General features: G+C 49.3%; 1 non-coding gene across 1 annotated transcript; it reads right to left on the reverse strand.

The window, feature by feature from the left end:
- Positions 1-10,841: 10,841 nt before the first annotated feature.
- LOC123390736 lies at positions 10,842-10,972 on the reverse strand. The gene has a single exon (XR_006605304.1). It is a non-coding gene; the product is annotated as a small nucleolar RNA SNORA31 (small nucleolar RNA).
- Between the last annotated feature and the right edge of the window lie 6,238 nt (positions 10,973-17,210).

The following is a 17,210-nucleotide window of genomic DNA, read 5'->3' on the forward strand; positions in this document are numbered from 1 at the left end:
ATGAAGGTAAGCCGGTCCCATTCTCTGCAGAATTTCTTGCCCGCACCCTCCTGGATGGTCTACTTTTATTTGCTTGCGGTATACATTTGGTGATGGGGTTTGGGAATTCATGTGTCTATCAATATATACAAACAGATCTTCAAGCAAATGCAAACAGAGAGCTCAGAGACAGCAGACCTCGGATGAGGCAAGTCTGGACTTGGGAAAGCTTGGGAAAGGCCTTTTTCCTTTTCCCTCCCTGGCTGTTAGGCGACTGAATGAAAATCCAGAGACCCTCCAAAGCCTTCCTCGGTTGGCTTAGCCACACGCAGGGCTTTAGTCTTTGCTCTGTGAAGGGTTCAATGAGGCAGGCATGGCGGTGGGGGAAAAGAATAGAATAGATGTCCCACCTCCTGCTCTTGGCTCGTGTTCAGTTGAAAGTTTCTCTTTGTACATGCTGCGAGAGGACAAGGTACTAGGAATGAAATGGCATGGGCAGCACAGACTTCCTGTTTTCAAAAACACTGAGATAGTCTTGTAATGCCCCCACTACAAGGTGAGAAATCTGGGTTCCTTCCCCTTGGACACCGTGGAAGGTGGAGCTGGCTTCCTCCTACTCTCATCAAGGCAATTGTCTTCCTGTCACATGAAATCATAATTCCAAACCCTCTGATGATTCACGGCAAAAACAGGTGACCAAAACATTGTGGCCATTGGCAGTCATGGGGCTTACAGGCAGAATCCGTTTCCTATCAGCTGCTGTAACAAATTCTCATAGATTATCCTCAAGCATCTTAATACAGATTTATTCTCTTCCAGTTCTGGAGGCTAGAAAGTTAAAATAGGTCAGCAGGGCTGGTTCCTTCTGCAGACTCTAGAGGGGAATCCGTTTCTTTGCCTCACTCAGCTTCTAAAAGCTTCCCACATTCCTTGGCCAGTGGCCACCCAGCACCGCCTTCATCATGACTTCTCCTCTTGCTCTGACCCTCCTGCTTTCCTCTACAAGGACTTCCATTCTTCCATTGGGCCCACCAAGTTAATCCAGAGTTCTCTCCCCATCTCAAGACCCTTCATGACATCTACAAAGTCCCTTTTTACTATGTGAGGTAACATACCTAAGGATTTTCCAGGATCGGGCCATGGACATCTTTGGAGGACATCTTTATTTAGCCTAGCGTGTGTGCCAAGTCCCCGTCTTGGAGTGCAGAATCTAAAATCAAGTTTGTCTTCTGAATGGGCCAAGTAGAGTGAAGTATAAATGCTTGACATACTTTTCAATACTGGGTAGTAGAAACCATTTAATTGTAGCACAGGTACTAAAACCGTTTCCCCTGATGGACTGAGAAGTCCTTGAGGAAAGGGAGTGCATTTAGATGACATTTGTGTTGGTGGCTTATGGACCTGCCACAGGCTGTGTCCAATAATGGGTTTCGAATGAGACTCCATGGTCCTTTATATATGAGAATGTGGGGATGGTGAGGGAACCTGGTAGAAATCTCAGGAATAAATTAAACCCACATTTGATCTTTCACAACATATATTACTTTCTATTTTTTTTAAGATTTTATTTATTTATTTGACAGACAGAGATCACAAGCAGTCAAAGAGGCAGGCAGGTGGGGGAGGGAAGCAGGCTCCCCATGGAGCAGAGACCCTGATGTGGGGCTCGATCCCAGGACCCTAAGATCATGACCTGAGCCAAAGGCAGAGGCTTTAACCCACTGAGCCACCCAGGCGCCCCTTGCTTTCTATTTTTGGCAATGGGTTTTTGGTATTTGAGTGCTCCTTGGAAATGCAGAGGATGGGGGGAAATGATTTATTATAGGGACAAAGCAGGCAAAATGCAAGATCAGTCCAACCAACCAAATAACCAACCAACCACACAGAAAGAAACAGAGAACCAGCCGTGCTGAAGGAGCTCCCAGGAACCACAGAGGCTGTTGAATCCAAACTAGACAGAGGAAAGGAGGGGGAGGGGAAAGAACGAGAAATACCCCTTCATTGCAGAGGAATTCCGAATAAGAAATGTAGAAGGAAATAGAATGAGGAAAATAGAAAGTCATCATCAGAACCTCTCAGTAATAATTACTGCTAGCAAAACTGTTATGAATTATAGCTGTATTTACATTCTTTCCCTCTGATAGCATCAGTGTATATGTAACATACCTGTATAACAATAACAACAAAATGCCCCATGCTCACTGAAGCATTATTTACATTAGCCAAGAGATGGAAACAACCTGAGTGGCCTTGGACAGATGAGTGGATGAAGAAAATGTGGTATATGTCGCTTCAACCTGTGTGCGTGTACGTATGTTGGACTAATAGTCAGTCATCACAGAAAGAAATTCTGGGGCACCTGGGTGGCTCAGTGGGTTAAAGCCTCTGCCTTTGGCTCAGGTCATGATCTCAGGGTCCTGGGATGGAGCCCTGGATTGGGCTCTCTGCTCAGCGGTGACCCTGCTTCCTCCTCTCTCTCTGCCTAACTCTCCCTACTTGTGATCTCTGTCTGTCAAATAAATAAATAAAATCTTAAAAAAAAAAAAAAGAAAGAAAAGAAATCCTGCCATCTATAACCACTTTGAGGACATTAGGTCAGGCAGGGAGAGAGAAATACTGTTGATCTCACTTATATGTAGAGTCTGAATAAGAAAAAGCAAACCAAGAACACAGAGATCCAGAGACCAGGTCAACAGTTGCCAAAAGCAGAGCTTTGGGGTGGTTTGGCGAAATGGGTGGACGTGATCACAAGGTCGAAACACCCAGTTATAAAGTAACTAAGCCCTGGGAACATCGTATGCAACAAGCACTCTTGTGTGTGATACCGTACTGCATATCTGGAAGTTGTGAAGGGAGTAGGTCCGAGAAGTTCTCACCATAGGGAAAGAATGTAACTGGGTGCGGCGATGGATGCTAACTAGACGTGCTGTGGTGATCACTTCACCGTATAGACATCTATCAAATCATTATGTCATCCACCTAATATCAGTACAATGTTCTATGTCAATTATTTGTCCATTAAAAAAAAGTTTACTCAAGAATGGGCGGAATCAGCAGGTGGAAGTTTAAGGGGAGATGAACTATTTGTGTAGTCTCGAAGTTATGCATGGTATTTGCACATTCTTTCCCAAAAGGAATGCTTATGAGTTAGAAGGGAGAAATGGTGACTTCACGGTGGAGAAACCCTCCAGGCACCCCCTTAGGCAAGTGACCAAGGTTAAGAACTGATTACCATAAAATGTAGCAACATCAGGTACTCCCGAGGAGAACTCATCACTTGGTGATGTCCCTCCTGATAATTCATAACCTCAGTCCAGGCATGGGAAAACAGAACCAAACTGGAGGTCTGTCCACAAAGTAACAAGAGTCTCAAGGTCAGGAAGGCAAAGGGAGGCTTGTCCCAGATTGGAGGAGACACGAAAACCAAATGCCGTGTGGGATTTTGGACTTGATGCTAGAACCGAAACAGGACATTTGTGCAAAGACTGGGGACGGCTGAGTCAAGTTTGTAGCCTTGTTAATAACATGGTGCTCCTGTTAGTGTCTCCATTTAGCCGGTTTCACTAAGGTTATGCAGAATGTTAACGTGGAGGGGAGGTGCTGCTGGAAGGATATGCTGCTGGAAGGGAACTCTGTCCCCTAAGTCTGAAACTATCTTAAGATAAAAAAAACAGTCAAAGCTGACACAGAGCAGAAGGTAGTGCTGGCAGCTTTTCTGCGTGATTCCAAATGCTTACGTTGCCATTGTCCTATGCAGGAAGGCACAACCTCTTCCAGGGTGAGGAGTCCCTGCCTCGGCTTAGCACTTAAGAGTTCTGGGATGTTGTCACAGTGGTTTTCCCATTTGAGCCCTCGGCAATGTGCGTGATAAGTATGGAGTAATGTTCCTTTTCTTTTTTTGGATCAGAAAATAGATGTTTAGGGAGAATAAACAACTCCAATAAATAACCAGTGGGTGGGGAGTCCAGGTCTGCCGATTTTAAGATCAGTGCTCTGGCCGGGCACCCTGCCAGTAACATTCCTATTTGTCTCTTCTTTGTAGCCATGAAGGCATTACCATTTTGGATTTGAAATCTGGCTGATAACTCTTTATGCTCTAAATAAATACCAGGGTATCTGGCGTTAGCCTTGTTTAGGGATGCTGCAGGTCCCGCTACGCCCATCTACAGAGTTTCTCTTCCTAATAACTTTTCAGTATTCAGAAAGGGTCTGGGTTTAAGCCTTTTCTTATTCTGATGCTACGTTTTAAAGAACTCCCCAAAGTTCTCGAACTCTGACAGACTCATTTGCATATACCTAAAAAAAACCACAGGCTCACGCTTTCCGCTTGATCCAATCATCCAACATAGCCACAGCAGGACAGGGTCGATTCAAGGTTTGAATTTATGGATGATTCAGCATTTCTAAATTTCAAAAGCAGCTTTGATGACGGCAGAATTGTGAGCAAGGGAGGTGGGCCCTGGGAGCGATAAGAGTTTCCGTGGGCTGGAGCTAAAACACCCGCTGTTCATGCCCGGGTTTTGATGTGGTAACTTCACGTGTCAGTAACCGCATCTAATTTAGGGGGCTGTAAGCAAGGGCATTGGCAGTCTGGGTGGGAAAAAAACAAACAAACAAACAAACCCAAAAGCACACATTCTACTGTGCTACAAAGCCCCGTTCTTCCCTTTCCCAAAGCAACCCTGCGCGATGGAATATAGCATCTCCCCTAGCCAGCTGGGGCTACCGTAGACTTTGAGGTGACTTAACCAAGAAGACACCTATTTTGTCACCATTTCAAAGGCTGGAAATTGAGATCAGGCTAACGGCAGGCTTTGTTTCTTGTTTCCTCCTGAGGCGTCTCTCCTTGACTTATAGAGAGCGAGCCAAGAGCCCCCGTACATATATCTTATAAGGACACCCACCGTAAGATCAGAACACACTCTAATGACCTAATTTTAACTGAACTCTGGAAACACCCTCTCTCCAACTACAGTCCCCTTCGTTGGTGCTGGGGATGAGGACAGCAAAGTGAATTTTCGGGGGACACAGCTCAGCCCGTGACCGCATCCTTGTTACAAACATGCAATCAACCAATAACACTCGACACAACTGCGGGTCCTCCGTGGTGACCCTCAGCTTGCCCGGTTCTGGTCCGGTTCTTCCTTCCCCTTCAGGGGACTCCCAGATGACACCTGCTACAACCATGCCTTGGGTCCACCATAAAGTAAGCCCATACGGGGTCATCTTAGTGCCACTGGATATCCTCTAAGGTTCTCTCCTTTCCTTCCTGTGCACTCTCCTGATGAGACTTTACCATATTGCTGTGGAGGGGGATTGCTGTCCCCCCAGCCCAGGAACCCCCCATCAGCACCTAAAAAGTATTTTCTCACCCTGTTTCCTTGCCGTGCATCTAATGTTCTAGCTCATTACTCAGCTCAGGCTGTCAGCTTCTGAGAGTTCACTCTCTCCAGAGAAGGTCAGAATGGATTGTTGAGGGCTTCGACCACAGGCCAATGTTGAATGTCCATTTTTAAAATGTCAGCTTTATTATTATTCAGGTTTGATGAAGCTGACAGATTAGGAGATGATTGTCCATGAAAATGGTTTGTTTCTTAAGGGTCCCAAAAAGGGGCATGCTGTGCAGGGCTACACAGGGAAGCAATCATGGTTGGTCAGGGGGCAGGGAAGAACGTATGAGCAAGAACCTTCACTGTGGTTTCTGTGGGAAGGTCGACAGGCCTGGGATGGGCAAGTTTGAGTAATAGTGGTAGTCTCTGGGGTGTGAGGACTGTTTTCAAGGTGTTTGGTGCTTGATTCTGGGGTGATTAAAGGGGGACTATTGGTCTGGAGTGTGAAGGCCCAGTAGAAGATGTGGTAGGTGCCAGCTCTGGACTGGTGGGTTTTCATGTGAAACATAGGCTCGTAGGACAGTCATTCATTGTCTTGAAGAACTGGCTAGCTCTGAAAGGGGCAGGCTCCTTGGGGTCATTGAGGACCAAGATGCTGGACATCAGGATACAAAGATGGGCTTTAAGGTCGTGGCACCTATGATTGTCCCACTCTGCCAATCATTGGTTCATGTCCCAGACAAGACTAAGATACTTCTAACCTCTCTCCTCTGAGGGTTTGAGACCCTGTGTCCAGAGAACAGGGGAGACAGGCCGTTAGGGCTCTGGCAGTGTGAGATAGATCCATCCAAGTTAGTTTGCCAGGTAGGAAACAGGAGACTCTGTCAAAGTTCTTAGGGGATGTTGGGTCCCTTTTGAGACAGGTGACTATGTTCCCTTGACCCCCTTGCTCACTTCCCATTCCTGGGGAGCCCCACATTTGGTTGGCAGACAATGGTGCGTGAGCCAGAAGGGAGAGGGAGCCAACACTTCCAGAGAGAAGCTCTAAACTTGGCACAGACATGGGGCAATGAAATCATAGTCAAAGCTGGACAGAGGGCAAGGAAACGGGCAGACGGCACACCAGGCAGGGGGTGGAAGCTATCCCATTCCAGATCCTGGTACAGGCATGGTGACATTGAAACCCCAAGCCCTAGATGCTGGGTAGGGGTTTAAGAGGACTGCCCTTCCTGAGGGTAGAGTACAGTGGCAGCTGGACATGTACCTTCTGATGCTGTCAATGCCCAGTGTCATCTGAAGACTAGACAAAACAAGTGTAGGGCTACATGGAGTCTGGAAACCCAGCGCATGGAGCTGTCTGGAAAAGATTCCAGCTCACATGGTCCCTAGGCAGCCCTCCTCTGATGCAGTACCCCAGGTGGATGGAGAGAGTTGGGAACACAGTGACCTAAGGGAATGAGAAGTATCCTGAACACCACAGGAAACATCCAGAGGTGATAATGATACAGTGGTGATCCTACAGTTGTCCATTCATAAATATCAGTGAACACTTACTACGTCCTGGGTACTAGGATTGTAGTGATGAGCCAAAGCACATGGTCCCTGCCTGGTGTTTAGACTGCTTTCACGGCAGAGCCCTGGTCTTTAACCCTTTAACCCTCTGGCACAGAGCCTCCTAACATCCTCAAATATCACCAGCTGGCAAGTGACCACTCTTGTATCACTGAGTCTCAGAGGACCCTCTGTAAGAAGCCAGATGTTCATTCCATAGCAGAGTTCAAGACTCTTCATGACTCCCGACATACCTACCCCAGTCACTAGTTTTCATGCCCTTTCATGCCTCCCAACCCCCACATGAAGTAAGATGATAATCCCATTTTGTGGATGTAGGAATTGATTCCAGAATGGTTGAGCAGGTAGCCAAAGGTCACGCAGAAGAAAAATAATTGAAACCCAGCTCCAGCTGACTCCAAAGCCAGCGTTCTTTCAAAATCGCCAGGCGTAGATGCATCTGAATTGTTAACCTGATGCAATCATTCCATTTGCTAATAGGTATTGTATCTATTTCTGGGTGTGTCGGTACATGCTTCTTTGTAGCACTTTGACTCGCCGTTAATTAAATGATATGGATATACCCAAAAGATGAGTGGATAATTTACAGTTTTTAAAATTTTAATGAATAAATAACAACTCTTCCTTTATTTATCTAGTTTAAAATGTTAATGAATAGCTCCCCTTCTAATTGCAAAGCTGAGTATTTAAGGGAACCTGACACTTCATAAATATCAAACTGTGAGGTTTTGTGTGTTGGTTTTATATAAACATAGGAATTGAGTAATTATCATCCCTGCTATTCATTAAAATTCAAAATTAGATAAACAATAAGCAGGAATGTTTTTGTTCATTATTATTCATACCGAGTACTTTGCTTAGAATATTCCCTGCTTCTTTTCATGATTTCTTTCCTGCACTGTCCTTTCTCTTTGAGCACAAAAATGAGCCATTGAGTGGAAAACTCTGCTTTTCTCTTGTTCTCGCTTCAGCTGAGTCATTTTCTTTGGAGAGAGTGGTGGCAACAGAGTAGGAGGTCTGGGCTCAGGGTTGCATGATCCTTAGTGCTGGTTTAGCTCTGTCTCTAACTTGTGATGGGCTCCCTAAAGCAAGAATGATCCCCGGGCCTGGGTTCTCTTGTCTTGAGGATAAAGAATGTGTACGAGGTGACCATTCATGCATTCCTTTATTTTCCTAGAACAGATCTTGTTGTGTGTCTATGTGCCAGGCGATGAGCTATATGAAATTCTAGAGGTGAACAAGAAATGATTGCCGTTTCTGACCTGGTGGAGCGTCATCAAATAAGCAGGCAAACGATTCTAAGATCACAGTTATGATTCTTACTACGAAGGGGATTATATAATGTATGAACCATTATAATAGAGCTTTGGACAGAGAAACATCAGGGGGAAGGTAGGCTTACATCGATATCTCAAGGATGAGTCAAAGTTAGCCAGGTGAAGAAAGAAAAGAGGAAAATCCCAGGAGCTAGAAGGGCTTGGGCAAAGGCCCTGGGGCAGGAAACTGTAAAAGGCCCATCTTTCTATAAAGGAGATATGGGGAGATTAGGGTGTCTGATGAGGTTGTAGAGGGTAGGGGGGGCCCGTTCAGACAGGCCATCGCAGGAGTCTATCTTTACCCTGAGAGCAAGAGCAATGAACATCAACATATATTTGAATCATGTTCCTTTGACACTGGTTTCGTTAGATGGAGGTTAGGTCTGTTTATGCTGCTTTTTTTTTCTCCTCTTTTCTTCAGATCTTGAGAGCCTTCTGAGCGGTTTAATTTGCAAAGCTCTCTTAGGGGTGTGGGATCTGAGGACAGTTTATAAATTTATGGGTGAGTTCCAGGCCACAGGTGGGTGGGGTGGGCAGACCTTAGGGCTGACACGTCTGTGCTCCTTTCCCTGGCCTACTGCTCCAGGATTCCTGCTGCTTTGCTGAAACACGGCTTTGCACAAAAAAGAACGGTCCCAATGCCGTCTTCCTAAAATGGCCTGATGAACCCGCGCCTGGACCGTCACTCAGCAGCCGTCCTCCAGCTCTGTAACCACACAGCCCCTCCTCTGATTCTTCCAGAAACTGACAGAGGTCCTGAGAACACGCAGTTCTGTACTTTTATGTATTAACAATCTACGAGTCCCATTCCATGGTACTTGGCTTGATATAATAATCTACTCGGAATTTTTTTTTTTTTAAAGGAATAAGAAACACAACAGAGACGCGACCCTGGCAGTTTCCCCCACGGGAAATCCCACTGGATCATCGGTGCAGGGGCTCACAGTGAGACTGGGGGTTGGCTTAGTACCAGGATTTGTTTTGAAGTTGACCACAGAACGCTCTCCAGGCTCGAATGGGACCCTGACCGCTGTTGGTGAGAAAACCGGGAATATCCTGGAGGCGACGTACCTTTGTGTGAAAGGCGGCTGAGCTGGGAGAGGACATGGCATCAGGGTGCTTCCCCTGCGCTCTCAGAATCTCCTGAAAGCCTTCTAAGACCACAGATGGGTCAGTCTCACTTCCATGGATCTGTTTGTGTGGATCAGGAGTGAGGCCGGTGAATGGCCATTTTTCACAGGCTCCCTCATCGGATTCAATTCAGGAACTTTTCTGCCATCCCTGATGCAAACTATTTCCCCTTCCAGGATGGAAACTCTCCTATTCTTCCTGCTAGAGGAAGGGGATGTCCGGAGGCCCCAGGACATGTGGAGAAACTCAGAGGGCTCCCCGGAACTGAGAAGTCAGGGGCACTTTTCCCGCGTGCCCTCTGCTGTCCTGTGGTCCGCTCCTCCCGGAGCCCAGTCCCTATTGCTTCTTTAAAAAAAAAATTATTTTAATTCAAGTATAATGAACATACAGTGTTATATTAGTTCAGCCGTATAATGTAGTGACTCAGCAAGTCTGTACTCACACGGGGTTCATCACGGTAATGGTCCTCTTCATTCGTTTTATTTTTTTTTAGACTTTATTTATTCATTCATGAGAAACAGAGAGAGAGAGAGAACCAGAGGCAGAGAGAGAAGCAGGCTCCCCGCTGAGCAGAGAGCCCGATGCAGGACTTGATCCCAGGACCCTGAGATCATGACCTGAGCCGAAGGCAGCGGCTTCACCCACGGAGCGCCCCCCGGGTGCCCTCTTCTTCCCTTTTACTGCTTTCCCCGCCCTCCGCTCCACCTCCCCTCTGGCAACCACCACTTTGGTTTTGTACTGAAGAAGGGGAGGGAAAGTTCCAGTCGCTTGGTCTCCTGCGCCACACCTGGTCTTGTCGGTCTTCTTCAGGTCTGTACTCTCGTGGGTGTGGAGCTGTGAGCAGGCGGCTTCCAGCTTCTTTGCAGTGGCCGTCCCTCATTCCTTCAGAAAGAACATCACCTCACAAAGGCTGTTTTACCTTGGAAACGGGAAAGGGTACGGTATCCAGGGCCTGGCGTACAGTAGGTGCTCATTAAACATCAGCCTGCTTCTCTTGGCTCTGATTCTCTCCGCGCATCCTCTCCACTGGGGAGCTTTACAACATCCTGCCTCCCGGGTCTCACGCCACATCCGCAGAATCAGAATCCCTGGGGAAGCCCAAGAGGGGCTGCTTTGTGGGGATGAAGCTTTGCCGGCCTCGGGACAGGGCCCCAGCCTGGGTCTGGCCAGTATCACGGGGCAGCAGGGGACTGTCCTGACCCTGAGGATCTGAGGTCTGTGCATGCCTGAAGGAGGCCAGCGCGGTGGAGCCGGGTGGCTGCTGCAGTGACCTCCCCGGGCTGGCCGGCCGAGGACAGGCGTGTTTGCGATCCCCGAGGATTCGATGGGGCGGGGAGGGAATTTGCAGCCGTGAGGGCTCAGACACGACAAGCTGTGTCCACAGGTGCCTGGCTTCAGCTGAGTAGGGATCCTGGGCCATCAGGTGCCACTCCTTAGGCCGGCTTTGTGTGTTTTTTTTTTGTTGTTGTTGTTGACAAGGTTTACTTGAGTTGCAGAAATTTCCCTCCTTTTAGCCTGTACTCCCCCGTTCAATCTTGACTGCCACAATGAGACAGACAGAAAGCGCGAGGATTTTTTTCTTGCATCTCTAGTGGAAACCTTAGCAGCAGACAGAACTGCTCCAGGTCTGTCAAATGGATGCGTTGGCTTTGTGTGGTTTAAGGAGGCTTTTCCAGGCTCTCCTCTGTAGCCAACTGGCAAAGACGTGCCAGCAGCCAACGGGGGGCTGCCAAGGTCCCCTTCTGAGGATAGCTTTTATGCCCAGAGCCCCCCCCTGTTCTCCTGTGAGCATGATCCCCAGGGAGGGGACAGCCAAGCCCTTCCCCGATCCCCACCCCCAAAATAAGAGATCCCTGCTCTTGGCAGAACCCTAAAGCAGAGTGTGTCTCGGCCTTCCTGTGGTTGCAATTCCTGGAAAGACTCTCTTATCTAGAATTCTAAAGAGCTTGCTCATTTTGCAAAAGGGGAGAGCACGGAGAAGGATTGCCCCAGACTCGAGGCTGTTGTCACCTCTTCCTCTGTAGACTTCCTCCTACACCGGGCCTTCTGTTCCGTAGAGGCTGGGTACCCGCTAGGTGAGTCGAGCCAGGCTGACATCGAAAGCTCTGAAAGGTTGGGGTATTTCATACTCAGGCTGAATGGAGCCGGATGATCCTGACCTGCGCCCTCCCATCACTGGCTGCCTGGGACTGGCATCCACAGAGGGGAGAGAAGCACTCCCACAGCTCATGGCCGGGCCTTCTGCTACTGACGCCCTCAGTGGCCAGGGGCCTCCCCGCCCCGGAGCTGCTCTGTGCGGGGAGACTTCTCTCCGCCCTGTACCTGCCCTGAGCCTCCCCAACACCGTGCTCCCCTGACGCCTGAGGAAACAGTCTGAGCAATACGGTCTCAGGGCTTTTCTCCTAGTGCCTCCTCAGGGGTGAGAAGCGCCCTTTCAGGAAACCAGAATATGGGGTGAAGACCACCTTCCTCCTCTCCGTGAACCGCTATTGTGCAGGTAACCGCCCCAGATTCAGTGGCTGAAAATCACATCCTTTTCCTGTGCTGACAATTCTGTACGGCGGAAATTTGGACAGATCAGTGAGGGCAGCTTGTTCCTCTGACCCCCCCCAACCCCCCGAGGCCTAGGACCGCCAGTGGAGAAGTTGTACATGGCTGGGGATACCTCCAGTGGTGGGGGCCTGGAGTCATCCAGAAGCTTCTATCCTTGCTACCCTGGTGCTTGGATAGGATGCCTCAGAAGTGGGACTAGCCTCCGTATGGCCTCTCTGTGGGGCACGGTCTCCCTTACAGGGCCCAGGCTTCTTTACACAGAGGCTCGAGAGTCCTAAGAGCAAATCGAGAGCATCCGAAGACACATAAGTTCACCTTGGGTATACACTATGAATCAGAGCAGTCATAAGCTCTGGTAGGTTCAAAATGTGGGGGCATAGAACCCCTTGGTCAGTAGGAGGAGTGTCATATATCCTGTATTAGAATGGCTTGTGCCTTACGGATACCCCCTCCCTTAAGTCATCCTACGCCACATATCATTTGTGGAAATCCCACCCGGAGACGTTCCACTTTGCTTCTCTCCTTGGCAACCGGAAGGGCCTCTGACAATGGCAGCTTTGAGGAGAACACTGTTCCGGGAGGGCCCGAAGGATGGCGCGGAGCCGGGTGGAAAGGAGAGGGGCCTTGTGGCAGGGAGACCACCAAGGTGACCTGGCAGAGGCTCGGAGCAGCTGGGACTGGCATCCACAGAGGGGAGAGAAGCAGCCGTGTCTCAGAGACCAAAGAACGAGATTCGAGAGGGAGCAGCAGTTTTCAAGAAGATCATCTCATAGACGGGTCACGTGGCCACCGTCTGCGGCCGGGTTAACGCGTATATATGGACACGGTTACTCCTTCCCAACGAGTGGCTTTGAGAATAGCAGCATCTCGGTCCCATAGAAATTACACCAAATACAAGTCGGCTGTCCCAAGCCTCTAGTGCTAATGAGCTCCCGGTGTATGTGTGTGGGGGGGCGTGTTCCTGGCCCCCTCCACCTTCGTTGTACAGGAAACGTATGAATCCTTAAACATCCAGGAAGCACATTGTTTGTGATTACTTTAGACCTTCCAAAGGAAGCACGAACATCAATTCTGAGATGAATAGTCGAGTGCTGGAAGCCTGCCTCTCTGCTTGACTTCAATAACTTATCTCAATGAATCCCCAGCAGAAAGCATCTTCTGTACTCCAGTTCTCGAGAAGATGAGACGTGAGTGCTGGGGAATTAGAAGACAGAGGGGCTTTATTGCAACAGTGAACAAGCTGAAAATTACAAGGTAATGGAATCTCAGTGGGAGGTCCCCGTACCCTGCCATTAGCTAACTCAGACGATGATTGCGGCAGAGGAGACGACGGTTAGAGGAAGGCCCTGCGGATTTCGGCATTTGGCATCCGAGCCCGGCCAAGTCCAGACGGAACCGCGCTTGAAGGCAGAGGGTACACCTGCCCGCCGGCATACACCTGCCCACCAGGAGCTCTGACCTCAAGGGAACGGTCTCCAGGATGACCTGCCTTGGGAATCCTTTATTCTACTGGAGAGGATTTCATTCTGAGCCCGTGTGGTGCTTGAAGCTAGATTGTGTTCAGCAGAAGGGGGGGCACCTGGGAGATACTGCCAGGCTCTGCCTCCTGCGCCATTTGTGGGATCACTGAACCCCATGACAGCCCAGGAAGGGACCCCAGGCAAGAGCCTCTCTCCTGTGTCCCCTACAGTGCAGCTGTGAAAGCTTTAGGCTGAGAGACCTATGGAAGCCAAGCTGCGTGTCCTGCTCATGGGGCGGAAAGAATACAATAGTATCGGAGGACATTTGTATACCGGGGACCGGGCTCGTGTTCCACGTACCTTTTCTTTGGCCCTTGTCAGGACCTCCTCGGGTCTCAGCCTCCTTCTGCAGAGAAAGGAAGAGGAGCTTGTGCTTCTAGTGCACGAGCAATTCGGATACCATCGTCCCATGAAATGCTGCTTACTAAAATTTGGCCCTTTGGGATCATCTTTATGGTTTTTGCCCGATCCGAGGACTTTGACTCAAGCTGCCCAGCTTGCCCGTGATGAGCTTAGTTAAATGGCAGCAGAGGAGAGGGGCGCAGCCCAGGGGGAGCCAGGCACTGGACCAGGTTCCCTCCTGCTTGGCTAAGCCAGATAGGAAGTAGGGTTTAGCAGGAAAATCCCCGAACAGCAGTGAGAATCCAACAGGGTGCAGGAGAAGGCAGCGGACCTCCCTGAAGGGTGAGGGAAAGATGGTCGAAGCCTCGGCCGGAGGGGATTCTGTGGGTGTCCTGCAGGCTGGGAAGGAAGTAACCTACAGAACTGACACCCTCCGCTGTGACCTTGAATGCAGGCTTTCCAGTCTCCCGGAGGGGCTGCCCAGAGCAGAGCGGGGGCACCCTCGCTGAGTGAGGTCGGTCACACAGAATAAGGTGGGGGGGGGGCGGGGACTCTGTTTCTAGAACGGAAGCCGAGGCAGGGAATGAGGCTAGAACTCTGGACAACAGCCCCACGTGGCAGGGGCTTAAGGGCAGGCCCCGACCCCAGAGTCAGGATGCCCACAGTCTCCCCTGTTCCTCGGTCTCCCGTAGGGCAGAGAGCGAACCGCAGGTGGGCTGATTCTGCAGGTGGACGGCTGCGGCAGCCCCGGCTGCAGGGAGAGGAAGGCGCCAGGCAGGGAGGCACGCCTACCAGCCAGGGCTCCCGCGGAAGCCGCCGCTGTCGGATGTTAAGACAACACGGGTTTGCTTTCAGTCCCCAGTGGGAGAAGCACGCGGGTCAAGTGTCTGCTCCGATGAGCCGGCAGCGTTGCTGAACACACTCCGACGAGCTCACCTCCTGGAAACTCCTGCGTGCATGCGAATGAGGAGCATTTCCAGTTTGTGTTTACAAGCTAGTGATGTAGAATGCGTGCACCCAGAGCCCTTTAAGCGGGAAGAAAGGAACGGCCCATGGTCAGTTCTCTGAAATCCGGGCCCTCGGGGTCCGTTCTCGGTTCTTTTTTCACCTCGTTCTGCGAAAGAGCACGATCGGCTGATGCCCAAGGTATGAAATTCGGTTCGGTTGACTGAAGATTTTCTAGGAGCGCTGCGCGCTGAACGAGAAGAGGAGGAAGGCAGGCAGGCTTCAACATGGCGAGTTAATGTCTTGCTCACATCATGTGTTCACTGCAGGTCAGCGGGTGGGTCTCTGCTTCTCAGGACCAGGACACACAATCCTAACTCCACCCCGAAGGCAGAGAGTGGAAAACACCGGCTCAAAGGCCATCAGTGAACACCAGGAGCACCCACAGTTTCTACAGTAACCCCAGCTCGCGGAGCTGGAGGTGTTATTCTCATTCTACAGATGAGGCTTCTAGAGCTGGGACAACTTGATGAACTCAATCAAAATCAAAAAAAGGGTTTTGTGCCTTACTGCGGTTTCTTTTGCTTTTAGTGTGTGTGACCATGTTTCCTAGAAAAAGCTGATCTGTAGGGAAACTGACAAAACGATCGTCTAAAGTTAAAAACTGGTTGCCAAGCTCTGTCCAATGACTGGTCCCTTGCAAAGGTCTTGCCCACGGGGATGGCCACTTCACTGGCCTCTTTCCTGTGTATATCTTCTCACTGCACAGCTTAAGCTGGGATGAGCTTCCCCAGACAAGGGCCCCATAGAATGTCCGCGGCATTGGATACTAAAAAGTGTTGCAATCAAGGATTGAATTTGCTACCCCGCCTTGGGTTTCTCCAGAAGGGAGAGTTTATCACACGATAGTATACAATGTATCTTTTTTTTTAATATAATTTTTTATTTTTTATAAACATGTATTTTTATCCCCAGTGGTACAGGTCTGTGAATCACCAGGTTTACACACTTCACAGCACTCACCAAAGCACATACCCTCCCCAATGTCCATAATCCCACCCCCTTCTCCCAAACCCCCTCCCCCCAGCAACCCTCAGTTTGTTTTGTGAGATTAAGAGTCACTTATGGTTTGTCTCCCTCCCAATCCCATCTTCTTTCATTTATTCTTCTCCTACCCACTTAAGCCCCCATGTTGCAACACCACTTCCTCATATCAGGGAGATCATATGATAGTTGTCTTTCTCCGCCTGACTTCTTTCGCTAAGCATGATACCCTCTAGTTCCATCCATGTTGTCGCAAATGGCAAGATTTCATTTCTTTTGATGGCTGCATAGTATTCCATTGTTGTATACAATGTATCTTAAACCTATTTGCTTTAGTCTTCCAGAAGATCTATGAACAAGGAAAACACCGGGCCAAGGTGTGAATGAGGGATAGTGAGGCTTACTGCCTTTTTAGAGGTCCAGAGCATAAAACTTCTCTCCTGTAGTGACTCTGCCATAGGAAAATTCGGGCACGGTGGTATTAATTCTATCACACACCGATTCTGCACTATATTCCTGCGGATAGAGACACTCACCGGTACCGTCTCTACCTTCAAGGACTCCATCATTTAAACGGCCCATGGTCAGCTCTCAGCAAAGATCATTTGCTCTCATGGTAGGAAGGCAATTTAAAAATCTTTGGTCTGGCTAACCAGATAGTTCTCGTCTTCGTTTTGTAGATGACTCAGAGTCAGATTAACCTGCCTGGTCAAGATCACGATGCCAGTACGAGACAGGCTTCCCGTCTGGGGTCTGTCACCCTCCGGCTTGGCTACTCTCTGCCAGGTCTCCTGCAGGGACAGGACTAGAGCTGAGAGGAGCAGTAGGCACCAGCTTGCAAAGCTCAGGGGGAAACACCTTCTCTCATAAGTGGGACTTCCCCAACCTTCTCTGAATGCAGAGTGTGCATGGAGCTCAGTGGTGCCGAACCTTGACCATGTAACGGCAACACCCCAGGAACTTCTCAAAGGGCCCATGTCTGCTCTGTACCCCATCTCGGGGAGATCAGGACCTCCATGGGCGGGGGCCCAGTGTGAGGATTTTTCGAAGCCTCCTAGGGATTCCAATGTGGAGTCCAGTCGGGGAACTGGTGGTGTGACACTTGCTCGGCCTGTGCGATGAACCAGATTTGCTCTTAGAAACTTCAAGTTGGAGGGGTGCCTGGGTGGCTCAGTCGTTAAGCATCTGCCTTCAGCAGGGTCCTGGGATGGAGTCCTGCATGGGGCTCCGTGCTCAGTGGGAAGCCTGCTTCTCCCTCTCCCACTCCCCCTGCTTGTGTTCCCTCTCTCCCTGTGTCTCTCTCTATCAAATAAATAAATAAAATCTTTTAAAAAAAAGAAACAAGTTGGAGAGCAATCCTACCTGAGATGTAAAAATCGGTCTGTTCCAAGAGGAATTCTGTTTTCTTTTCTTTAACAACTATATCTGTATCTACACCTATATATGTATGTTTGAGGGATTCCAAATCCCTTGGAAGG

The sequence above is a fragment of the Mustela putorius genome, unplaced genomic scaffold (genome assembly GCF_011764305.1).
Source record: "Mustela putorius furo isolate JIRA1106 unplaced genomic scaffold, ASM1176430v1.1 tig00000139_pilon_pilon_pilon, whole genome shotgun sequence".
Lineage (NCBI taxonomy): Eukaryota > Metazoa > Chordata > Mammalia > Carnivora > Mustelidae > Mustela > Mustela putorius.